Consider the following 24158-nt stretch of genomic DNA (forward strand, 5'->3'; position numbering starts at 1 on the left):
CTTGAATAGCTCTCGAGCCTAATAAAGCTTTTCTATTATATATATTTTTTCTTATTTTATTTATAAAATTATTATTTTACCCTTAACCTAAAAAACCCTAAAATTTTATTTTTTTTCCTTCTTTTTCCCCATCTCTCTCATCTCACCAAAAAATCCCTATGGTGACTTTTCCTCGCACTCTTTTTCAATATTTCAAAGCTAGACCAGAGCCAACTCAAATCCAAAACAAATCAAAGTTGGAAAATCCAAGACAAATCAAAGTAGGCTATTACCTTTCTGCATAACCACAAAAGTTTTTTTCATAGTAAGTGAACTTTATAGTTGTAGCCATGATTCTTTCTTGTGTTTGATTATGTAGTCATCTATGTAATTTCGTACAAAAACATGATGATGATAAAGTCTTTGAGCATGATCCACTTCTTCTGTTTGTCATATAGTTCTCTAACTATCTTGAGCGAGGACCATGCCAAAATAAATTTTGACCAAAAAAAATGGTAGAGGAAAGTTATCAATGTCATTATCTTTGGTGTGGCCAAGAAGACGATAGGAATAAGGCAATCCAGCTTAGAGAAAGCTATCCATTATTTATATTAATAAGCTAGTGATTTAAAATATGAAGGTGAAAAGAGCTAATTGTCAAAACTTGGAAAACTTGAGTCAATATTTAACTTGTAATAACTAATTGAAGTGATTGTAAATTAGATTGTTATGCAAAATTTGAGATTTTGAAGGGTACTTCCAATATATACATATAACATATAGTAGGTTATTTTATAGTTGAATTTTCATGGTCTTTCATAGATGCTTGTACTTTAATGCAAGTTGCAAATTTTGAAATGACTCCAAGCATTAGCTTTAAAGGAGGTGAGGGCAATTAAGATATAGGAATGCAACTCTCCACCCTGGTTGAGTACCCAAGTAGGATTGAACGATGGGCTGTTGTTAACTTTTCAACACATTATGATATAAATAGCCTAGTACGGGATATGATTAGATGTGGAAAAATGAAAGGAATTGTAACTTCGACATCTGATTTTTCTTTTGTTTAAAGGATTTATTAGTTAGCATATATAAAGTTGTAGGATTCAACTTGTTGGCTTAAGTTCTTTTCCATGTCTCTGTTTTAGCTTATAAATCCTCAATTTGATTTGTTTCAAGAGATGAATCAGAATAAACATACCCCTTCTGTGGTTAGAATAGAGAAAATGTTTGAGAAGATCTAATCTAAACTTTCTGAAGGTCCATAGTTCCTTTTTTGCCTGGTGTCTAATAGGAAAAATTATGATCTTTATGGTGTGCACAATCTCATTTGTTCATACATTGGCCTTACATGTCTTTCTTGAAGTTTTTTCCTTAAATGTAATGTTCATTGAATCTTTTAAGGTCCATAGAAATGAAAGAATCTTGCTGAGTTTGGCATAGTCACTCAGTGTGTAGCTCCAACTAGGGTTAATGATTATTACCTTGCAAATATGCTTTTCAAGATCAATGTAAAGGTCTACTTCTATCGAATATGCTCTATTTTTATTTTTTAAAATTTTTTTACTTTAAGTAGTTCCTCTTGTTGCAGTTTTAATCGTCGGTATTAAACCTACTAACATGTCTATTACAATCTACTCACAGCTTAGAGGTCTGAATTCGATATTAGCAATTGAACAAACACCTTCAATCCCTATTATTTCAAAGGTTTCGACTATCATCCTTGGCATGGATGTGTCACATGGCTCTCTTAGGCAGTCTGATGTCTTGTTAATTATTACTGTAGAGATTATCTCATTCCTTATTCTTGGGTTTCTTAAGTTTCCATCAATTGTATGCAATTTGTAATAATAGTTATAGAGATGTGATTTGGTAGTCTCTGCTTCAAATTTTGGGAATTTTTTTATTATGTTTAATTTGTAGGTGGTCAGCTCCAGGCAGTGGCCTTTGATTTCCTGTTATAGGGCATCCCTACATACGCAGTTGCCTAAGGTTGAGATGATAAATTCTCTATTCAAACAAGTGTCTGACAAGGAGGATGAAGGTATCATGAGGTGCATTTCAATCATAAAGTTATTTGACTGAACAAGGGACAAGCATTAGCAAAAAAAAATGAAAGACAAGTGTTTTTTTGTTGAAATTTAATTTTTATATCCTTTTCGTTTCTTACTATTTGGAATGTCAAGTGGTAGTTATTGAGTTGGTTTTAGTAAGAAAGTTGTGTGATATGTTATTCTACTAGTAATCATTTATGTCTATAGTGTTATAACTTTTGGGTCTAGTGATGTATATAGTTATACCTAATGTAATTTCTTTAATCTCAGGGAGATTCTCTTAGACTTTTATATGAGTTTAGGAAAGAGAAAGCTGATCAAATCATAATATTAAGGTTTCTTTTCATTCTACATTTTACTGTTTATCACATCTGATCTATATAATAAAAATATTCTAAATCATACATAGATGGAGGAATACATTTTTTGAGAACTCAAGGATATAAAATTTGGTTGTTGTGTAAGTTATTATTATTATTATTGTTGTTATTGTTATTGTTGTTGCTATTATTACTGTTATTATCTTGAAAATATAATATTTATTAAGTTTTATAAAAAATAATTTTAAAAGATCTTGATCTCGAGCTTGAGCTCAAGTTTGAGCACAAATAATCAAGCTTTTATCTAGTATATGAATCAAAAAAATTTTTATATCTTAATCGAGCCTAATCGAGTAAGCTCAAGTAGCTCGATTTCAATTACGAATTGAGCTCGAGCTAAGAAAATAAAACTCGATCGAGTTTGAGTCGAGTTTTAAGCATGAGTTGAGAGTCAAGCTTGAGCTCTAGCTTTTCACTATATCGGCTTGACTCGGCTCAATTACACCCATAGGGTGGAAGGACATGGCTTTACCTATGGTTTGGCTCTTAAAGTTAACTATATATGGTTTGGGCCATTTTTTAAAGGTTTTCAAATTATTCCCTACATCATTGTCCATTACAAACTAGTAAAACACCTTAATCCTCGCCTATTATACGCTACAAGTGGAAGGCTCAATTTGAGTGAGAGTGTTTCGCAAGCCCATATGGAGACATCAAATCTCATGAAGGTATAGATACTTCACTCTCACCTAAGGGTAGAGCTCGGGTGGAGAGTTTTATGTTATGCATATGTAGATAAATGACAGATGTATACAATAAATAAATGAATAACTAAATAAATATAAGTAAGGAAAATAAACAAATAAGAAAGACAGAAAATAATCCCAAATTTATTATGCAAGGCTTGGATAATAAGAAATCATTTACTGGCTTAACTCTCGATATCCCTAATGAAGTTGCTAAACTGTCATAACGTATAGATCCGTGGACCTACTGCTAGACATGGATTAAAGGAGTCGCCATCAATCTTTTTTGTTTAAGTGTGATTGGTCACCTGATTGAATCTATCTTTTTTAAAAAGGAGTTCCAAGAATGACTTAAGTATCTTTAAATAGTAAATTTTGATCCATGAAATCAGATTTTAGATTCGAGAGTGCAGTTACTGGTGAGAAAAGTTATAGCACCATCATAGTGCCCATCCAAAGGATGGTACCAGTTTGATTTCAAATTATCCAAGTCTTAAATGTATTTGTAATTTATCAAAGATTTAATATAAAAAATTAGTCTTAAAATTATCTCAATAGTTTGGTAGCAATGTAAGATAATTCTCTCACCTCATGAGTATTCATGGAGACTAGTATCCCACTTTGAAGAGGCTCCATCATTGGATTTATTAATATATTTTATTTAAAAAAAATCACTAAGTCTCCCAATAGTTAGGTAGGACTTACCTTGATGTAGATCTTCCAATAGTTTGATCAAATTTTATTGTAAAAAACATTTGCATAAATTTTATTTTTTTTGAGAAAGTTCATTAAGTCTCCCAATAATTTAGTAATGCTTAATTTCAAAAACAACCCTCCAATCGTTTGGAAGATAAAAAATATTTTTCTTATTTTTTGAAATCTATTTATGAAATTTTTCAATAGTTTAGTGGATTTTATAAAAATTGAATTCGTGAAAACTCTCCAATAGTTTGGTAGGATTCATGAATTTATTTGAAAAAGATTTTTTTCTTTATATTTATATTTTTTGTTTTTTCTTCTTTGTTTTCTGAAAATAAAAAAATTTTGCAAAATTATTTAACAAATAAGTCATTCAATAAAATAAATGAATAATAAAAATTAGTAAAATAAAAAAATGGAAATAAAATAAAAATAAAAACTTAAAATAATAAAATGAAATCGAAAAACAAAATTAAAATAAAAAAATCTATAATCAGGTCAGGTTAGCACATGGGTCAACGGTTACGCACAGATCTTAGGTATGCAGAAACAATGCCATATAGGTCAGTATAAAAGGCAATTTCCAGCCTTTCTCCTCAAAAGCTGGTTATTGTTTTACTCTCTAGATCAAAAAATTCTCTAATCTCTCTTTAGAAAAAACCCAAAAATTCAATTGAAAATTGAAAAACCTACTAGTTTCTAGAATAGTCATTAGAATTCCACCGAAAAATTCAACCTTCGCCAGAAAATTTCACCAAAAAATTAAAATATTCAAATCCAAACCTAGATTTTCCAAAAAAAAATCCAAAAATTCCAAGCTTTATCCAAATTACTTCAAAAACCCTCAAGAAATGTAAACCTAATTCCAAAAACCCAAAAATTTCAAAATCAAACCTAAAATTCACAAAAGCCAAAATTCCAAAGATTCCCTACTACCCAAAAAATTAATCGTGTCTACTCAATCAAACAATATTCAATTTATAGGCACCCTTAGAAGAATATTTAGGAAACGAACAGAACCAATTTGGGCTTGAATCCTAGGATTGGGTTTTGCTTGAGCGTAATCTTAGGTCTCTAATTTGGTCATAATTGAATTCAATAATTATTCTGACTTGATTTTGATTAAAACTTTTGACTATGTTGATGAGATTATGATCTAGCCGATTCAAAATTTTGATTTCCTTATTCAAGTGCAAATTAAAACAAAAAAAAAAAGAGAAAAAAATATAATATAATATAATATAATATACTATGATAATGATATAATATCATATACAATAATAATATAATATAGTAATATAATAATATTCTATACTATATAATAACATGCTATACTATAGAAAATCTACCCCGATTGGTCCCAAACACAAATGGATGTCTATAGTCTCTGCTAATGACAACCTTGTGGATAGTGGGATCCCACAAAGATTGAGTCCAATATTTAAAGACACATTTGGCTAATGAGTTTGACATGAAGATTTAGGATCAGTAAATAAGATTTTAGGGATGCAAATTCACTGAAGCAGAAGTAAACAAAAGTAATGGAAGCTTTGGCTTTCCTAGAAAAACTACTTGAAGAAACTCTTACAATGATTCAACATGTTAGATTGTAAGCCAATTTCTATCCCACTTCCTGTTAACTTCAAATTATCCTCAAGTATGTCTTATAGCAATGAAATAGAGATGATAGAGATGTCTTGAGTACCGTATGCATTAACAGTGGGAAGTTTAATGTTTTTCATGATATATACATGACCAAACATTGTGCAAGCAGTGGAAGTGGTTAGGCAATATATGAAAGATCCTAGTAAAGAGTATTAGAACATTTCTAAGAGGATCATGAGATACATTAAGGGTATTTTTGATGTTGCATTATGTTATAAAGGATCAAAATTTACTATCTAGGGTTATACTTTACAGTTGACCTTAAGAAAAAAATCCATTACAAGCTCTATATTCACAATTGTAGAAGGAGCTATAAGTTAGGTTTCAAAACTTTAGATCATTGTAGCATTATTCACAACAGAAGTTGAATACATGGTAGCTACATAAGCTTGTAAAGTAGCAATTTGGATAAGAAAACTCATGGAGGAATTTGGGCATAAGGGAAAATTCTCTTGTACTGTGATAATAAAAAAGCATTACATATTGTAAGGAATTTAGCTTTTTATTCTAGGACAAGGCATATAGATGTTTAATATCATTTTGTTCAAGAAATGGTAAAAGATGAAATTGTAGGCATAAAAAAGATTTACACAAAGGAAAATTTAGTAGATGCCTTGACCAAACCAATCAATAACAACAAATACATAGGGTGTAGATCCTTATATGGTCTAAAAAAGAAAAACGTAAGTAGCATGAAGAAGGTAAGTGCATAAAGGATGGATCGTAAGGGTGTGAAGACAATTAATATCATAGTCTTCAAATGAAGATTGTTAGCACAAAAGCCCACCTCTTGCTATAAAAGTCTATATGTTTTTCTAATAATACATGTAGAAAGAAGAAAAATTAAATAAGATGATGCATGAGATGATGCCAAATTGAGTGATTTAGAGTCTATAAATAGGTTTGATTTATGAAAAAAATACTAAAAAATTTTCATTTTTCATTTTTCATTTGCTTTGTTGATCATTTAGTGAGGTAGAGAAAGTTTTTTTAAGGTGTTTTCTCTTAGTCTTTGAAAGTGTATAATTATTCTCTCTTTAGAGTAGAGAGTGGTTGTATTCTCACATTATTTCTTATAATGAAATTCTTTCTACACTTACCTATAGATGTAGCCAAATTGGTGAACACATAAATTTTCGTGTACTTCATTTTCACTATTATTCTCTTAATTCTTAGTTTAGTCATGTCTTGTTGCTTCCACAAAGATGTTCAAATCCTAACAAGTGATATCAAAGCCACAAGGTTAGAGTTTTTTGTATATGACACTATTTAAGTATACAATATTATTCATTTGTATGATATTGTTCACATATACATACTATTTACATATATGGTACTATTCATGTATACCAGAAGTTATTACTATGGATAAATACAGTCTAGGAAGTTTTGTCTAAGGAGGTTGGGTTTTAAGTAGGGTCATTTGTGACCCTTTCAATCTTTCCTGAGAGTTTACTTAGTTAAAGTATTGTCCATACAATACTATTTTTGTATATGCTATAGTTGTAAGATAGTAGTAAGTGAGCAAATCGTAAGTGAACGAATGGCTGTAAAATACAAGATCAAAAAGTTCGATGGAAGTAATTTCTTATTGTGAAAAATGGGGATGAATGCAATCTTAAGGAAAGAAAGTTGTTTGATAGTAATTAAAGCTGGGGTAATAGAATTGTATGAGGTTAAGTCACCACACAACAAAATCTTCTTACAGTGGAGACTTTATACTCTTCTAATGTCAAAATTCACATTGATAATCGATCATGTCAACACATTAAATACTCTATTTTCATAGCTCACTACATTGGGTTAGAAAATAAGCAAAAATGAATGTGCAGAGCTTTTACTTCAAAATCTACAAAATTCCTTCGATCAACATGTTATAAATTTGACAAACAATATACTTTCAAACTATTTAGTCTTCAAAGATGTTGCAACCGTTGTTTTGAAACAGAAAAATAGGTGTAAGAACAAAAAAGGCATAGTAAATAGTTTGCATCAAGCAGATGTGTTGTCTGCGTCAAGGGGAAGATCAATGAAATGTGGCCTCAATGGGAGTTAAGGTAAGGTATATCATAATCTAAAAGTAAGGAAAATATAAAATGTCACAACTGTGGTAACAAAGGGCATTTTAAAAAGGATTTTTGGTATAAGACAGGTGTAAAGAATGCCTATAGGTGATCAAAACTTTAAGGATGTATAGCAAGCACTTTAGATGAAGGAGAAATCCTTTATAGCGAAGTAGAAACAATTTCTATGGAAAAAATTAGCTTATTGATGTTTGGTTAATGGATTCGGGAGCATCATGGCATATAACTTCTCATAAGGATTAGTTTTATACATATGAACCATCTCCAATGGATCGATGTTCATGAAAACTATCATGCCTTAGTGACTGCTAGCATTAGCATTATCAAATTAAAGATGTATGATGGGTCAATTCATGTTATTCAAAAAGTACGACATAAAAAGCTTGAAGAAAAAATATTGTCTTTGGATAATTGGATAATCTTGACTATAAGACTTGTATAAAAAGTGAAATTATGAAGGTTATCAAAAGAGCTCATGTGGTTTTAAAGGCAAAAAAGATGGCTACAAACTTGTTTATGTTAATGGGAGAAACAAACTAGGAGGTAGAGACATTTATTGCATTAGCCAGTTTTGCATAAGAGATGACAATGCAGTGGCATCAAAAACTAGGTCACATATTATAGAAAGGCTTAAAAATTCTCTCTGATCAGAAGTTACTCATTGGGCTTACAAAGGTTTCCTCACCTTTATATGAGCAATGTGTTACATGTAAACAGTATCAACTAAAGTTTAGCACATCAATGGCTAAAAGCAAAAGTATCTTAAACTTGATTCACTTTGATGTTTGGCAAGCACCGGTTATATCTATGGGAAAAGCAAGATTTTTTATATCATTCATTGATGACATCTCTTGGAGATGTTAGGTGTATCCAATCAAACAGAAGGCAAATGTGTTTCCAATCTTTAAAGCCTTTAAAGCAATAAAGCTTAAATATAAAAAAAAAGATCAAGTGTTTAATGATTAATAATAGAGGAGAATTATATGAAATCTGTTAAGATGAAGGAATAAAAAGGTAGTTCACACACAACAGAATGGGGTGACAAAGTTAATGAACATAAGACTATTAGAAAAAGTCAGAACAATGCTAAGGACTATAAGACTAGTCAAGCCATTTTGGGGAAAAGTAGTCAAAATCATTTATTATGTGACTAATTGATCTCTATCAACTGTAATTGGTTTGAAAACACCAATAGAGATGTGGACTGATAAACCAGCTGATTATTTTCACAAATGTTTCTGAGTTTTGTGTTTGTGATGTATAATTCTTAAGAAATCACTAAATTGGATCCAAAATCCAGAAATTGTTTATTTTTAGGATATGCTAATAAAGTTAAAAGGTACCACCAATTGTTAGCACAAAAGTCTACTTTTTGCTACAAAAGTCTACATGTTATTTTAATGGTGCATGTGGAAAGAAAAAAATTAAATAAAATGATGTATGGAATGATGTCAAACGAAAAGACTTAGAGCCTATAAATAGGCTTGATTTGTGAAGAGAAACATAAAAAAAAATCTCATTCTTTATTCTTCATTTGCTTTAGTGATCATTTAGTGAGGTAGAGAGAGTTTTTAAGGTGTTTTCTCATAGTCTTTAAAAAAGTATAATTGTTCTCTTTTTATAGTAGTGAGTGGTTGTATTCTCACATTATTTCTCATAGTAAAATTCCTTTTATACTTACCATGAACCTAGCCAAATTAATGTACCATGTAAATTCTTGTGTGCCTTATTTTCATTAGTATTCTCTCAACTTTTAGTTTAGTTGCAGTGTCGTTGCTTTCACAAAAGTGCTCAAATCCCAACAAGTGATATTGGAGCTACAAGGTTGAAGTTTTTTATATATGATACTATTTGAATATGTAGTATTGTTCACTTATACAATACTGTTCACACATATATGCTATTCACATATATGTTACTGTTCATGTATACCAAAAGTTAGTAATGTGGATAAATATGGTCTCGAAAGTTCTATTTAAGGAGTTTGGGTTTTAAGTAAGACCACTTATGACCCTTCCAATCTTTTATAGAAGTTTACTTAGTAAAAGTATCATCCATACGATACTATTTTTTATATACACTATAGTTCGTTAATGGCATGATAATAAGTGAACAAATTGTAAATGAACTAATAGTGATAAAATATGAGATCGAGAGGTTCAATGGAAGCAATTTCTCATTGTGGAAAATAAGGATAAAAGCAATCTTAGGGAAAGAAAATAGTTTACTAGCAATTGAAGGCATGGCCATGAAGATCACTACTAATGCCAAATGGAATGAGATGGATGGAAATGATTTTTTACTATTCATCTAGTATTAGGCAATGAAGTATTATCCAGTGTAGAAAAAAAATTGTAAAAGAGAGATGGGATAATTTGAAAAAATTATATGAGGCAAAGTCCTTACACAATAAAATCACTTTAAAAGTGGAGATTTTATACTTTTCAAATGTCAGAATCTACAAGGTAATTAATCAAGTCAGCAAATTAAATACTCTATTTTCAGAACTCATTACATTAGGTCAGAAAATAGATGAAAATGAATGTGCGAGCTTTTACATATAAGTTTACCAAATTTGTATGATCAACTTGTTATAAATTTGACAAAAAAATGTAATTTTAGACATCTAGTCTTCGAAGATGTTGTAGCAATTATTCTAGAAGAGGAAAATAAGTGCAAGAACAAAGATGATATAGTAAGTAGTTTGTTTCAAGTAGCAACGTTGTTTGTGTCAAGGGGAAGACCATTGGAACCTGGCCCCAGCAAGAGTAAAAAATAAGGTAGATCACAATCTAGAAGTAAGAAGAATATAAAATGTCACAACTATAGCAAGAAAGGGCATTTAAAAAAGGATTATTGGTACAAAAAGTGTGTAAATAATATCCTTAGGTCATCAAAACCTTAGAGATGTGTAGCAAGCACTTTAAGAGATTGTATAATTCTTGAGAAATCATTAAACTAGATAAAAAAAATCTAGAAAATGCTTATTCTTGGGATATGCTAATGGAGTTAAGGGTTATCACCAATTGTTAGCACTAAAATCCATCTTTTGTTATAAGTCTACATGTTTTTGTAATGGTGCATATGGAATGAAGAAAATTTGAACAAGATGATGCATGAGATAATGTCAAATTGAGAGACTTGGAGCTTACAAATAGGCTTGATTTGTGAAGAGAAAGACAAAAAAAAAAAAAATCCCAATTTCCATCTTGTTCAATTTTTCTTTTTTACACATGCACCTTTAGAAAACATGTAGAATTTTATAGTAAGAGGTGTACTTTTGTGTTAACAATTGTTTGGTTACCCTAGGAAATTTATACATTTTGTCAGTATCATTTAAATTTACATTAGGAAGCACATTTTAAACCTTTTTTAAGGAGTGGTGATTGTTGAGGATTTTGTAATGTTGTTTTACTATCCTAGTTGAATTTACCATGTGTCTAATATTTTTTTATTTTAACTTAAACTAAAAGTTCGTAGCTTAAAAAATAAAAAAAAAAAGATTGTAGATATTAAAATTTGAATTTCAGATTTATTCCACCTCTTAAAAAATTATATAAATTAACTGAGTTAAATTTTAAATTCCATTTAAACTCATTTTTATTTGTTCAAGTTGTATGGTTATTGTCAAACTTACTATGCTTTGGTCTAAGTTTGTTTGAAACTTTGCAATTCTATTTGCTAATCGATTCCCCATAATGAAAATTTGTCATAACTTGGGCTTTATGCTCTCAACATCTCTTAAGCCTTTACTTTCATGTTGCAGCACATGTTTATTCATTATCTTTTTCTTGCCATTTAGTTAGAATCTTATCCATGTGATTTTGATTCTCAACCAATTTGCATTCCAAACTTTTCATCTCTTATTGTAATGTTTTTTTTTTTCGTGAATTGTCAAGTATAAACTAAGAGATTTTTCAACTGTAGGTGGTACCAACATTGGTGGATTGGACAAATATTTTATACTGTAGATGGTGTAGAATGCCAATTGGTTGATAATCAAAATCACATGGACAAGATTCTGACTAAATGGTAAAAAAAGAGGAATGAATGAGCCCTTGTCTACAACATGGAAATAAAGGCTCGAGAGATGTGGAAAGCGAAAAGCTTAGGGAAACGACAATACATAGAGCATTTGACTTCTCAAATCTACAAGGTTGTCCAAAAGGCTGACAAAATTGTAGAAAGAGCAGAAGCACTTGAACGAAAAGATCATACTGACCCAAGGTTACAGCCAGCAACTATTAGATTTTTTATGTGAGGCTGTGGACCAATGTGTTCAAGTTAAATATTTTTATGGCTTTAATGAAAGGATGATTGAATGATGTACAAGGATTTCTATGATAAATGAAAGTTTTTTTTTTTTTGTTTGAAGTGATCCCAAAATAATGCCCTAATTTGCATTACATTCATTCCATACATGCATTTTAATAAAAGCACATCCATAATCATAACAAGGTCATATCAAGGATTCTAATTATTAGTTAATGAAAAAGTTTTAAGGATAGCTTGATCCAAAAATTTAACTTAGTCCATTCTATATACATATAATACATGGGCGTAGGCTAGAAATATGAAAAATGAGCAATCAAACTAGATTAAAAGGGTTGAGAAGGCCCAAAAAAATTAGTGAAAGAATGAATAAGTAAATGGCAAAAGTTAAGCAATTGTTGTTAGGGGTATCAAAAAGAAAGATGAGTTATTGGGGCATCTGAGTCTTCCAAAAAAATCAATATCGAAGAACCTATGTATCCACCGGGCTTCACTCTATCGCTTGTGCAAACTTCTCATGGAACATATCAATAGTTGGTAGGAGGATAACCATTTATTTATGGAAGCCCCTTAATTGGCCAACAACTAGCTCACATTCATATTAACCCATGGTCTAGTCCTATAACCTTATTATGGTTCCTAACCTAGATGACCCTAAGAAGTAAGAAAAGCTAAGAAATATGTCAAAGCCTATTGACAACACGAACATGTAAAACAAATATGAGGAACGATTAAGGATAGTTGAAAGAAATAACATTTTTGGAAGTATTGATGCCAATGAACATTAGCCTAGTACCTGACTTGATTATCTTGGCAAATTCAAGGCCTCGTACTTTAAGAAATACGATGGCACTAAGTGCCTTGTTGCCTTCCTTATCGTGTTCTGTCAAAAAATGACTTAGCACACTTATAATGAGAAGCTTTTAATTCATTGCTTTCAAGATAGTTTAACTGGATTAGCAGCTAAATGGTACATGTATCTAGATTGGATCCACTCTTAGAAGGATTTGGCCTAGGCTTTCATCACCTATTATAAACATGTGGTTGACATAGTCTCTGATACGTTGTTGTTCTAAAATATGGAGAAAAAGCCCACAAAAAAATTTAAAGAGTATGCTCATTGATAGAGGGATGTAGCAGCTTAGGTACAATCATCATTTATTGAAAAAAAGATAACAGTGTTATTTATTAGTACTTTAAAAGCATTATACTATGAGAAATTGGTGAAAAATACGATAAAAATTTTTTGTCGACATGATAATTTCTGGTATTGAACCAGGCCTACGTGGAACATAATATTTCAATTGAAAATTTTGATCATATAATGGGAAATATAGTTGCCACAAATTTCATATCCTTCAACGATGATAAAATACCACTAAAAAAATGACAACATGAAAACTTTTCATATTACTATTAAGTGCAAGAGTTATACTATAGTAAGGGTACTTATAGATAATGGGTAATCAATCAATGTTATGTCAATGACCACACTAGCAAGGTTGCCTATTGATTTTTCCTACATGAAAAGTAGCCACATTGTGGTAAGGGTTTTTGATGGGTCAAGATGAAAAATATTAGGGGACATCAAGATCCTATTACAAATAGGCTTATACACTTTTAATGTAGAGTTCTAAGTAATGAATATTTCTCTCTTTTATAGCTACTTGCTAGGTAAGCTTTGGATTTACATAGCAGGCATTGTATCATCGTTTCTGCACTAGAAGGTGAAGTTTATTATTGACAGAAGCAAGTTTGGCAAGAAAATAAGATTTTTTAGTAACTAAGACCTTGACCACTCCCTATATTGAGGCCATTGAAAAAGCACTTGAATGTTCTTTTAGGGCTTTTGAAGTTGTTAATGCTATTTATGTAGGAGAAGGCTAAAAAATAACAATCTCATGTTTATCAAAAATCATAGTAATGGTAGTTTAGCAAACAGTTTGGAAAGGACAACGATCCAAAAAAGACTTAGAAAAAAACCTACAAGAAATGAAAAAGGGCACTTGTTATAGTTGAATATAAAGAAATGTTTGCCTTGGGTTACAAGCCCTCTATTGTTGACAAAAAAAAAATATTAAAGAAGAAGAAAGATAAGAGAACACCACTCTTCAAAACGCAAGAGCCAAATGAGGATAAAATTGTTTTCTCTTATCTCTATGACACATTCTACTTTAATGGATACATCTATCTGAAATCTAAATAGATGGAGAATGAGAACCCAACAAAAAGTTTAGAGGCTACTTTCTCCAATCTACAAGTAAAAAAAGTAAGTGAAAGGAACATAATGCAGATTAAAGAAGAAAAAGTGAAAGAAATGCAGATATATAAAGAGATGATTGTTTATTTTTTTGGCTGCATAGTCTATGACCCAATAAAAGATGTAATTCATTTTGTTTGTGTTATCTTTTAACGTCTAATGTAATAAATAGGATCCCCAATTGTCTTTGTCCAAGGGCATGTGGGAAAGTTGTATAGGTTTACTTTTCATTATCATTAATAAAATGACAAATGTGATGCATTCCTTACTCGACAGTTTATCCATTTCCATTTATTTCTATATTTCTTCACATAAATTACTTTTGCATTTTGTTTCCACCAATATATCCACCTATACTTGTATAGTATTATCTGTTTTCAGGACTCTAAATAATGAATATTATGGATGATTTCGATAATAACTCTGGGTTCAATTTCAAAAATTTTATCCATATCAATAAGCTTGACAATGATGAGGATTTAGAGAACTATGCTTTGCCTTTTGATCTTTTAAGATTAATAAAGCAAGAAAAAAGATTGATAAAATCGCATTAGGAAGCTATAGGACGATTAATTTAGGGGATGAGGAAAATGAAAAAGAAATCAAGATTGACATATCACTTTTGCCTATTGAAAAGAGTAAGTTGGAGAACCAAATATGCTTTAAAAGTTCACCTAAATGTTGGGGATGATTAATGAAATTTGAGTTATCAATGATCCCCATTTTTTGAAAAAAATCCTAAAACCTTGAAACTCTAAAACCTTAAACGCTAAAACCCAAAATCCTGAAAGCTTAAAACATCAAAACCCAAAATTGACCTTAAATCCAATGCCAACACCCAAAACCATCCTAAAATTCTAAGGATTGGTATAAATATCTTCTATGAAGTAATATGTTCTCAAATGCCGCCTAAAGGATAGGGTTTTTAGGAAGTTTTATTTCATTAAGTTACTTCATATAATTCCTTAACTCAAGATAATCATAAGTTTAGACAAAAGAATACAAATAAAATAGGATTTTAAATATAAATAATTGCATCTAAACTCTACTTAAAGGTTGAAGAGTCCAAGTGGTCTTTTTATATTTAAAGATTCAATCTTGAAATCACATTCCATCATCATGCATAACATCTATTTGCATTTATTCATCTTCAGATTGTTGTTTGCATTCATTTTACACGGTTGTCTTTTGATTATCACTATTTATTCTTTGTTAAGTGTAACACCATCATTTTTTTTTTTTGCATAAAAATATTTTTTATGGAAAATGATATTAAAAAAATGGATTTGGAAATAAAACTAAAATAACATTCTGAGAGAAATAATTCTTGGTACTCTGCCTATATGTTGGAGAGTAATAAATAATTATCATCTGTAAAAAAATGTTATTTTTATTTCAAAAGGAATATCGTAGTGAATCATAGGTAAAAAGAGTTATCTTTAAATTTTACCTAGAGGTTTGATGATTTTAAAGTAATTCTTTAGCCTATAGATTTTCACAATATTCATAAATAAAAGTTTTTAATAAAATTGATTTTCTTTTTCCAAAAAAAAAGTGAAAGTAATTATTATTAAATATTAAATCATTTTGGTCCAACACTAAAGATAATGCATGATTAATTGTTACTATTTTTAAACAGACGTTGTGAGGGTGCTAATTATTTCTCATACGTAATCGTATTTCTAAATCCAACTTTATTTTCAAAGACCAAAATATATTTTTAATAAACCTTAAATTTTTTTTCTATTTTATTAAAAAGGTAAACTCTTAGGTGGCCAATCACATCTCACAAAAAAGATTGATGGCAATTTCCCTATTTTGAAACTTTTTAAAATTGTTACGTTGAGTGGTTTAGGGTTTGAAATGTTTCAAAAATAAATAGTCACCACCAATATTTTTTGTTAGGTGTAATTGGTCAACTAAAAAGTTCATCTTTTTAATAAGACCAAAAAATTATTTAAGGTTTATCAAAGAGATATTTATAGATCTTTAGAAACAAAGTTGGGTTTGGGAGTCTAATTACGCATGGAGAAAGATTAGACCCCTATAGAGCCCATTTAAAAATAATACCAATTAATCATGCATTATCTTTTATTTTGGATAAGAATGGTTTCAATTTGAAATTTAATAATGATTTCCTTCACTTATAAAAAGGAAAAATAACTTTATTAAAAATCATTATTTAAGAATATCGAGGAAATCTTTAAGTTAAAAAATTACCTTAAAATTCTTTAACTTTTAAGCAGAATTTAAAGATAATTATTTTCGCCTAAGATTTATCATAAAAATCCTTAAAAATAAAAATAATATTTTTTATAGATAATTATTAGTGACTCTTCAACATCTAGGCAGAGTAGTAAAAATTATTTTTCTCAAAATGTTATTTTTGTTTTATTTTGAAATTCCATATTTTAAATAGCACATTTTTTAAAAAATATATATTTTTATGTGAAAAAGAAATAATGCTACAATTAGCTAACCAATAATAATTAAAAAGCATAAACATGCAAAATGAGTATAAATAATAATAAATAGATGCATATATGTTAATAGATGCTATGCATGATGATAATATGCAAAATTAAAATCAAGTCCTTAAATATAAGGAGATCACTTAGATTTTTCAACCTCTAGATAGAATTTAGATGCGACTATTTATATTTAAGATCCTATTTTTTTATTTTTTTATTTCTATTCTTTTATTTAATCTCATTTTATTTTGGGTTAAAGAATCGTATGAAAAACTTAATGAAATAAAATTTTCTAAATATCTCATTTTCTAGACAACATTTGATAATAGATTACATTATAAGAAATTTTCATACGAATTCTTAGAATTTTTTGATGGTTTTGGGTTTGAGTAATTTAGGATTTTGGCAACCTTTTAGAGTTTAAGGTTTTATTTTAAGGTTTAGGTAATTTGGGTTTTAGGGCTTTAATGTTTTAGGATTTTAGGAATCATTAGTTTTTTAGTTTTAGAATTATAGAAATTATTGATAATTGAATTTTCTCAATTATTTCTAATATCTATACGGATTTTCGAAGCAAATTTAGTTTTCTAATTTTCCCTTTTTTCTTTAAAAACTCTATTTTTAATGCAACAAGAGATAGACAAATAATGCAAATACAAATTAAAAGGTTCAAATGGCAATTTAATCCATCTTATACATATTTAATCTTATTATTTTCTTTTTTTTTTATTTTTTATTTTTTTATATCATTATTTCCTTTCTAAAATAAAAGGTGAAATAAATTTTATTTGTTGTTTAATTTACTTATGAAATTTTTTATTTTATAATTTTAATTTTAATTTAATTTAATTTAGCTTAATTTTTAAAATTTTAATTCTTTAATTTTTTAATATTTAGGCAAAATCAAATATTTCAAAATACGATTTGAATTCCCTTCAACATTTAGATAAAATTTTCAAGATCCTCTCTTTTTTATCTAAATATCATCTTATATTTTTATTTTCAAAAATAATAATTTCTTGTAAATATTTCATGATAATAATAATATTGAAATATCAAATATTCATAATTTTATTTTCCTAAATATCATTTTTCATGTTATGCATTTAAAAGAAAAATAAATAAATACATCTATCTAATGAAATAACTAAGATTATACCTAATAAAATTTTGTCGTTGGAACCTAAAACCCACAATCGAGGCCCAAGGAAACAAGTTGCTAGGCTAGAAACAAATGATCTGGGTTGGATCCACCAAAATCGGGTCGGGCCACCAAGTTGGGTCGGTTGAGCACTGATTGGATCAAATCGGGTCGGTTTGACCCGCTTAACAGCTTTAGTTTTTTTTTGTTTTTTCACAACTTACAAAAACAGACTGAAAAAAAAAAAAAATCATTTCATCTTTCTTCTCTAAAAAAACTTTATTTCCTCTCAAAACAACAAAAGCCAGACCCCCTCTCTCACCAGATTCAAGCGGCTATTCCGCTGCACCCGTTGCCGCACATCGACGGCCGCCCCACCGGCTGGCATCTCTTGGGCCCAAAATTTCGCCGTAAGCTCTCCTCGCCTTCCTCGTTACGGATTCGAGCTCAGATTTCTCCAAATCAGCCTCCACAATTCTAGATCTAAGCCAAAAGGCCAAAACTTCAAACTTCTAAAAATCTTCCCTCCACCATCCCATCCTTCTACAATTTTAATATGTTATTCCTCTCTCTCCGTTCTTCATTTTCACTGTCTCGATCGTCCAAAAAATACGTTGCCGTTAGTCTTTGCCTCCCGCGTCGCAAGCCACTGCCACTGCCACTCCATTGCCATTGCAAGCCGACTCTCCTGCCTTGAAACCACCTTCTTCCTTTTTCAACCTCAAAATGTATTGAAATCATCCAAAACCTCCTAAGCCGAAATCCTCCACCCAGCTTTTATTTTCATTTTATTCCTTCTGGCTTTGGCGCTACTGTTCCTTCGGGGATGTGTTTGTTTTTTTTTTTGTCTTTTTTTTTTGTATTTTGTGGCTTTGACTGAGGTTTCTCCCCAAAGGGAGGACTATGGTTTTGTTTGTTGTAATTTTCGATTTGATTGTTGTTGGCAGTCGGTGGCTGTGTTTTTTAATGTTGATTGTGTAGGGGTATGAAGGCAAGTCAGGGAATGGGAGAGCTTCTGGTTGTTTGGGATAGGTGGTTGTCGAATGGGAGTGGAGCTCTCGGCTGAGGGTGCTTAGGTGATGGCAGCTGTGTTTCGGCCAAAAATGGGGATATGGGGGCTCTTGGCTTGTGGTATTTACTGGTGGTTATGGAGAGGCTGGTGGTAATAGAGAAGCTCTAGTCGAGGGCTATGGGAGGTGCTCGGCGAAAGGGTGCTGGTAGGTGGCTCTGGGCTGGAATGGAAATGAACTAAATATTCTTATAAAATTTTAAATTAATAAATTTATCGTTAAATATATAACTTTTATTAATTTATTTAAATTAATTTAAATCAACTTAATTAAAAATAGAGTTTATGATAAATTAAATTACTTAAAATCTTAATTTTAAAAGTGTCAAATGTGATTGATAAAAATATTTTTAGTATTTTCTTATAAATTTGAATTTAAATGAATTTTTTTATTATTAGCTTTTTTTATAATTAGATTAAAAAAATGCTAAAAGTGATTGATTAAATTTTTAATAAAATTTTAATTCAAAAAATATTAAAAGTAATTGATTAATATATCATTAGTAATTTTTAATAAATTTTAATTTAAATAATTTTATTTTTATTATTAAATTTTTTTATAAGTAAAATGATTTTTTATGTCAAATGAAAATATAAATAAAACAATATAAAAACTTAATGTGCATAAAAATAAAATAATTATATGAAACTTATTTCTTTAGTTGTATAAAAGTAATTGTATATTCGGTTTATATTGATAAATAAATTTATTAAAAATAATTATAATTTAGTTACTTAGAGCATTTTTTTTTTTGCCTTTCAATTTTTTGTTTTAATATATTAATTATATATGTATAATAATGATTTTATTACTTATATATTTCATAAGTTGATCATTTAATCATTAATAATATAATTAAATTTTTTTAGTCTCTTGAAATAATTCTTTAATATATTATTTTTATACTTTAATAAGACCTTTATAATTAATTTTTCTTTTTATTTTTTTTTAGAGTTTTATAATTTTTTTTCTCATGAACAAAAACTAATATCAAATCAATTACAAATTAATTATACCTTATACATAAAAAATTAGCACTATATGATTTATTGAACACTTTAATTGGATTTTTTACCTATAAAATTAGATAATTTAAAAGATGATTAAACTATCGGTAGCTCAAGATTAAGTCTAATCAAATTACTATAAAAATTGTACACCTTGATTGAAACAATAATTGATTTAACTTTCTTTCAACTTTTATATTAATATATTTATATATGATTAATTTATCTCTCAAGATTGTTTAATCTTTCTCAATTATGTTAGATTGTTTACTTTTATCCAGGTGGTTAAATAACCTAACCTGAATTATTTTAAGTAAAAATTATCAAGTGAAGTAAAATTAATTGTTTTTGGTGAATTCTTTTAAGATGTGACAAAATTCATTATAACTATTTTTTGAATGTGTTTATGTCAAAATTACATTCATTCATGAAAATTTATATTGTTAATATTAAAAACGTTATTATAAATTGTATAAGAATTACATAATAAATTTGTTATTCTTAGAATTGTGATTAATAAAACATGACAAGTACGAAATGTTATTTTATTTTTAAAATTATGTATTTAATATTTTATATAATAAGAATTTATATATAATAACATTTTTTAAATAAAAAAAGAATTAAGCTTTTAATTGATTGAACTTACAATTACATTTAATTGATAGAAACATCAATGGAAAATTATCCTAAGCAAAAAAATTAGACTAAAGATGGATTAGTTATGCATAACTCCATCTTTTCTTTATAACAAATAAGGTTATTTCTATATGATGTTTAATGAAAAATATATTAATGTATTGGTTTCAACTTTCTTTAGAATTAATACGAAACTATTTTATTAAAAAAAAAAAATTGTATACTCATTCATTTCTCTTTGATGTTAGTTTAAGAACATTCACATTTGTATCAAATTTTTTAAGGTTGCCATATAAGATGATATTTGTTCAAAAGAAGTAAAATTTATAGAATTAATTATCACTATTACATTTAATATAAAAATATTATTATAATTTATAATTTAACTAAACTTTAAAGTAATTTAAAAATATTCGTTTGTAAAATTTATTTGATAACTTTTTATTTAATTGTGTATTTAGTATTTCAATCATTTTGAATTTTGACTTTTTATAATTTCAAGTTGAATTTTGAACTTATAATCAGTGACTAATTAGGTCGAGTCAAGTTTTATCATCTGCTTTTACTCATAGTGTACTCAATTATTTAATTATGTAATTAAGCAAATTTGGCTCAACAATTGATGTATGTTTTTCTTTATTTAAAAAGCAGGATTTAAATTTTCCTAAATCTAAATAAAAATAGTATACTCAATTATTTATAATTATAATTTTATTTTAAAAATACTTTTAAAATTAATTAACTAATTCAACCACAAAGACAATAAAAATAAGATATTGAAGATGAAGGAAAAAAGCTTAAATCTAGAACTTTTAAATTGTTACAAAATATGAATAACAAATATTTGATTTTGATTGGATTACTATTTCAATTTAAATTTTGGTTATATTTAATCATTTCAGGTTTTAAATGACAACTAAGTTGTTGAGTTTTAAAATCATTTTTTAATTAAAATAAAATTTAAAATGAGTAAAAATTTATTTATACTTAAATTGAGTTTTGAATTGTTTTAAGTTTGAGTTGATTAATTTATATTATTTTAGTTATACTTTTATGACAACAATAATAAATTTAACACAATGAAAATTTAAGAGCAAAAATGATGGATACATTAATAATAATTCTAGAAAAAAAATCCTTATATCCAAGTCTTACAGAGATTAAAAGATAAATTTTCTTTTGAGAATTTTAAAATTCATATTACAAAAATAATAATATAGATCAATGAGTTTATAATCGTTCATTTGTTAATCAAAATGCTTTATATATGTTGAGGGAAACAATTCATACATTTTATTTGAAATAGATATCATAATTCATACTCATTTAAGAAGACAATATAAAGTTAGATATTATTTTAATTGTTATGAACCCCTTGCAATATTCTTTACTCTTTCTGAATAGAAAGTTGATTGACATGAAAATATCAACAAAATTATTTTGAATGGTAGTAATAACAATAAAACAATAATTAAAAAATATACCATCATTTTGTTTAGTAAAAGGAAATTTTTATGGAAAATACAAAGATAATTATTGTGAATTTAATATTTTTTTAAACTATGGTCTATTTAATTTTTATAAATTTTATTTATTAACAAAATTTTATCTAATCACATATACAACAAAATTTTTACTCAAAATTATATACTTAAAGATAAAAACATAAGGTAATCCATTGGTGATAGAACACTTTAAAATTTTTGATCTTTCATATATAATTGTACTTCACTAACAGGTATGAAAACATAAATATTAATAATTCAATCAAATCATTAATAAAGCTTATCTTAATATATACTATTTTATTATGAACTAAAATTTTTGAAGAGTATTTTAGAAATGTTGACTTAATGTATATTATATATATTTATTTAATTTACCTTTTATATTTACGTTAGTATACAAAGTTATAATTTTAATTTAGTATTACGTCTTAAATTATTGATAATAAATTAAAAGTATTTACTTATACTTTTCTAGTCATTTACACTTGAATCATTTTTCTTTCTTTCTCTACCTTACGAATTGCATCATCTAGCATGTATACACTGTGATTATTTTTTTTTTGGATATACATAAATAGGATAATTAATAACTTATTAATTAATCATTGAAAATTTAAATGTAATCAATATAACTTAGTAATAATCATCGATAACTTAATAGTAAATTGTAATAACTTAATAGTAAATGAATGAGAATTTAATAGTCAATAGTTGATAACTTTTTAGTAGATATGTAATAATACAATAATAAATACATAATACATTAATAGTAAATCAATTATAATATAATTATAAATGCAAAACAACAAAGTACTAAATCAAGAATAACTTAACAAAAAATAAGTGATAACTTAGTAGTTAATTATCAATAACTTAGTAATAAATCAATGATAACTTAATAGCAAATTAGTTATAATTTAATAGTAAATCAGTTTTAGTTCAATAGTAATTAATTGATAGTAATAAATAATAAATAATTTAGTAGTAAATTAATTATAAATTAACAGTAAATAATTAATAATTTAGTTGTTATTCATTGAAAATTTACAAGTAAGTTAATATAATTTAGTAATAAATCATTAATAATATAATAGTTAATTATTGATAACTTAATAATAAAAAATTTAATATAAAACAGTAATAACTTGATAGTGAATCATAGATAATTTAATGATAAATTAGTAATAACTTTGTGATAAATAATTAAAAATTAAGTATGGTAAACCAATTCTAATATAATTATAAAGGAATAATAACATTATACTAAATCAAAGATAATTTAAGAAAAATTAAGTGATAACTTAGTAATTAATTATTGATAACTTAGTAATAAATTAAAGATAACTTAATAGTAAATTAGTGATATTTAATAGTAAATCAATTTCAATTTAATAGTAATTAATTGATAAATTTAGTAATAAATCTTAAAAAACTTAATAGTAAATGAATGATAATTTAGTAGTTAATCATTAAAAATTTAAAAGTAAATCAAATAACTTAATTGTTAATCAATGATGACTTAATAGTAAATTATGGATAATTTAATATAAATCAATGATAACTTGGTAATAATTTATGGTTAATTTTGTAATAAATCTGTGATAATTTTGTAGTAAATAATCGAAAACTAAGTAGTAAATCAATGATGACATAATAGTAAATCATTGATATTTTAGATATAAATTATTGATAACTTAGTAGTAAATAACTAATAATTTAGTTGTAAATAAGTGATAATTTAGTAATAAATTAGTTAATAATTAATAATTTTATAATAAATCATTGATAAATTAATAGTAAATTAGTTATAACTTTATAACAAATTATTAGTAACTTAGTAGTAAATCATCAATAATTTAATAGTAAATCAGTCGTAACTTAATAGTAAATTATTCATAAATTAGTAATAAATCAATGTTAATTTTGTAGTAAATCATCGATAATTTAACAAAATATCATCGATAAATTAGTAGTAAACCACTGATAATATAATAGTAAATTAATAATAACTTAATTGTCAATCATTGATAAATTTTTTAAACTTGAAGTTGTTAAGAATTGAATTTTTGTTACTAGCATAATGGAGCTAGAAATTTTATTTTGGGTAAATTATATAAATATACCTTGTGGTTAAACATGATTTGAGTTTGTCTCTTGAGGCTTAAAATGTGATACTTAACTACTTTATAATTTGTTTTATTGTATTTTTACCCAAAAATGTTACTTTTTCCTTTTTTTTTTTT

This window comes from Durio zibethinus, chromosome 24, assembly GCF_047325235.1.
Source record: "Durio zibethinus cultivar Kanyao isolate XHJ-2024 chromosome 24, ASM4732523v1, whole genome shotgun sequence".
Classification (NCBI taxonomy): Eukaryota; Viridiplantae; Streptophyta; class Magnoliopsida; order Malvales; family Malvaceae; genus Durio; species Durio zibethinus.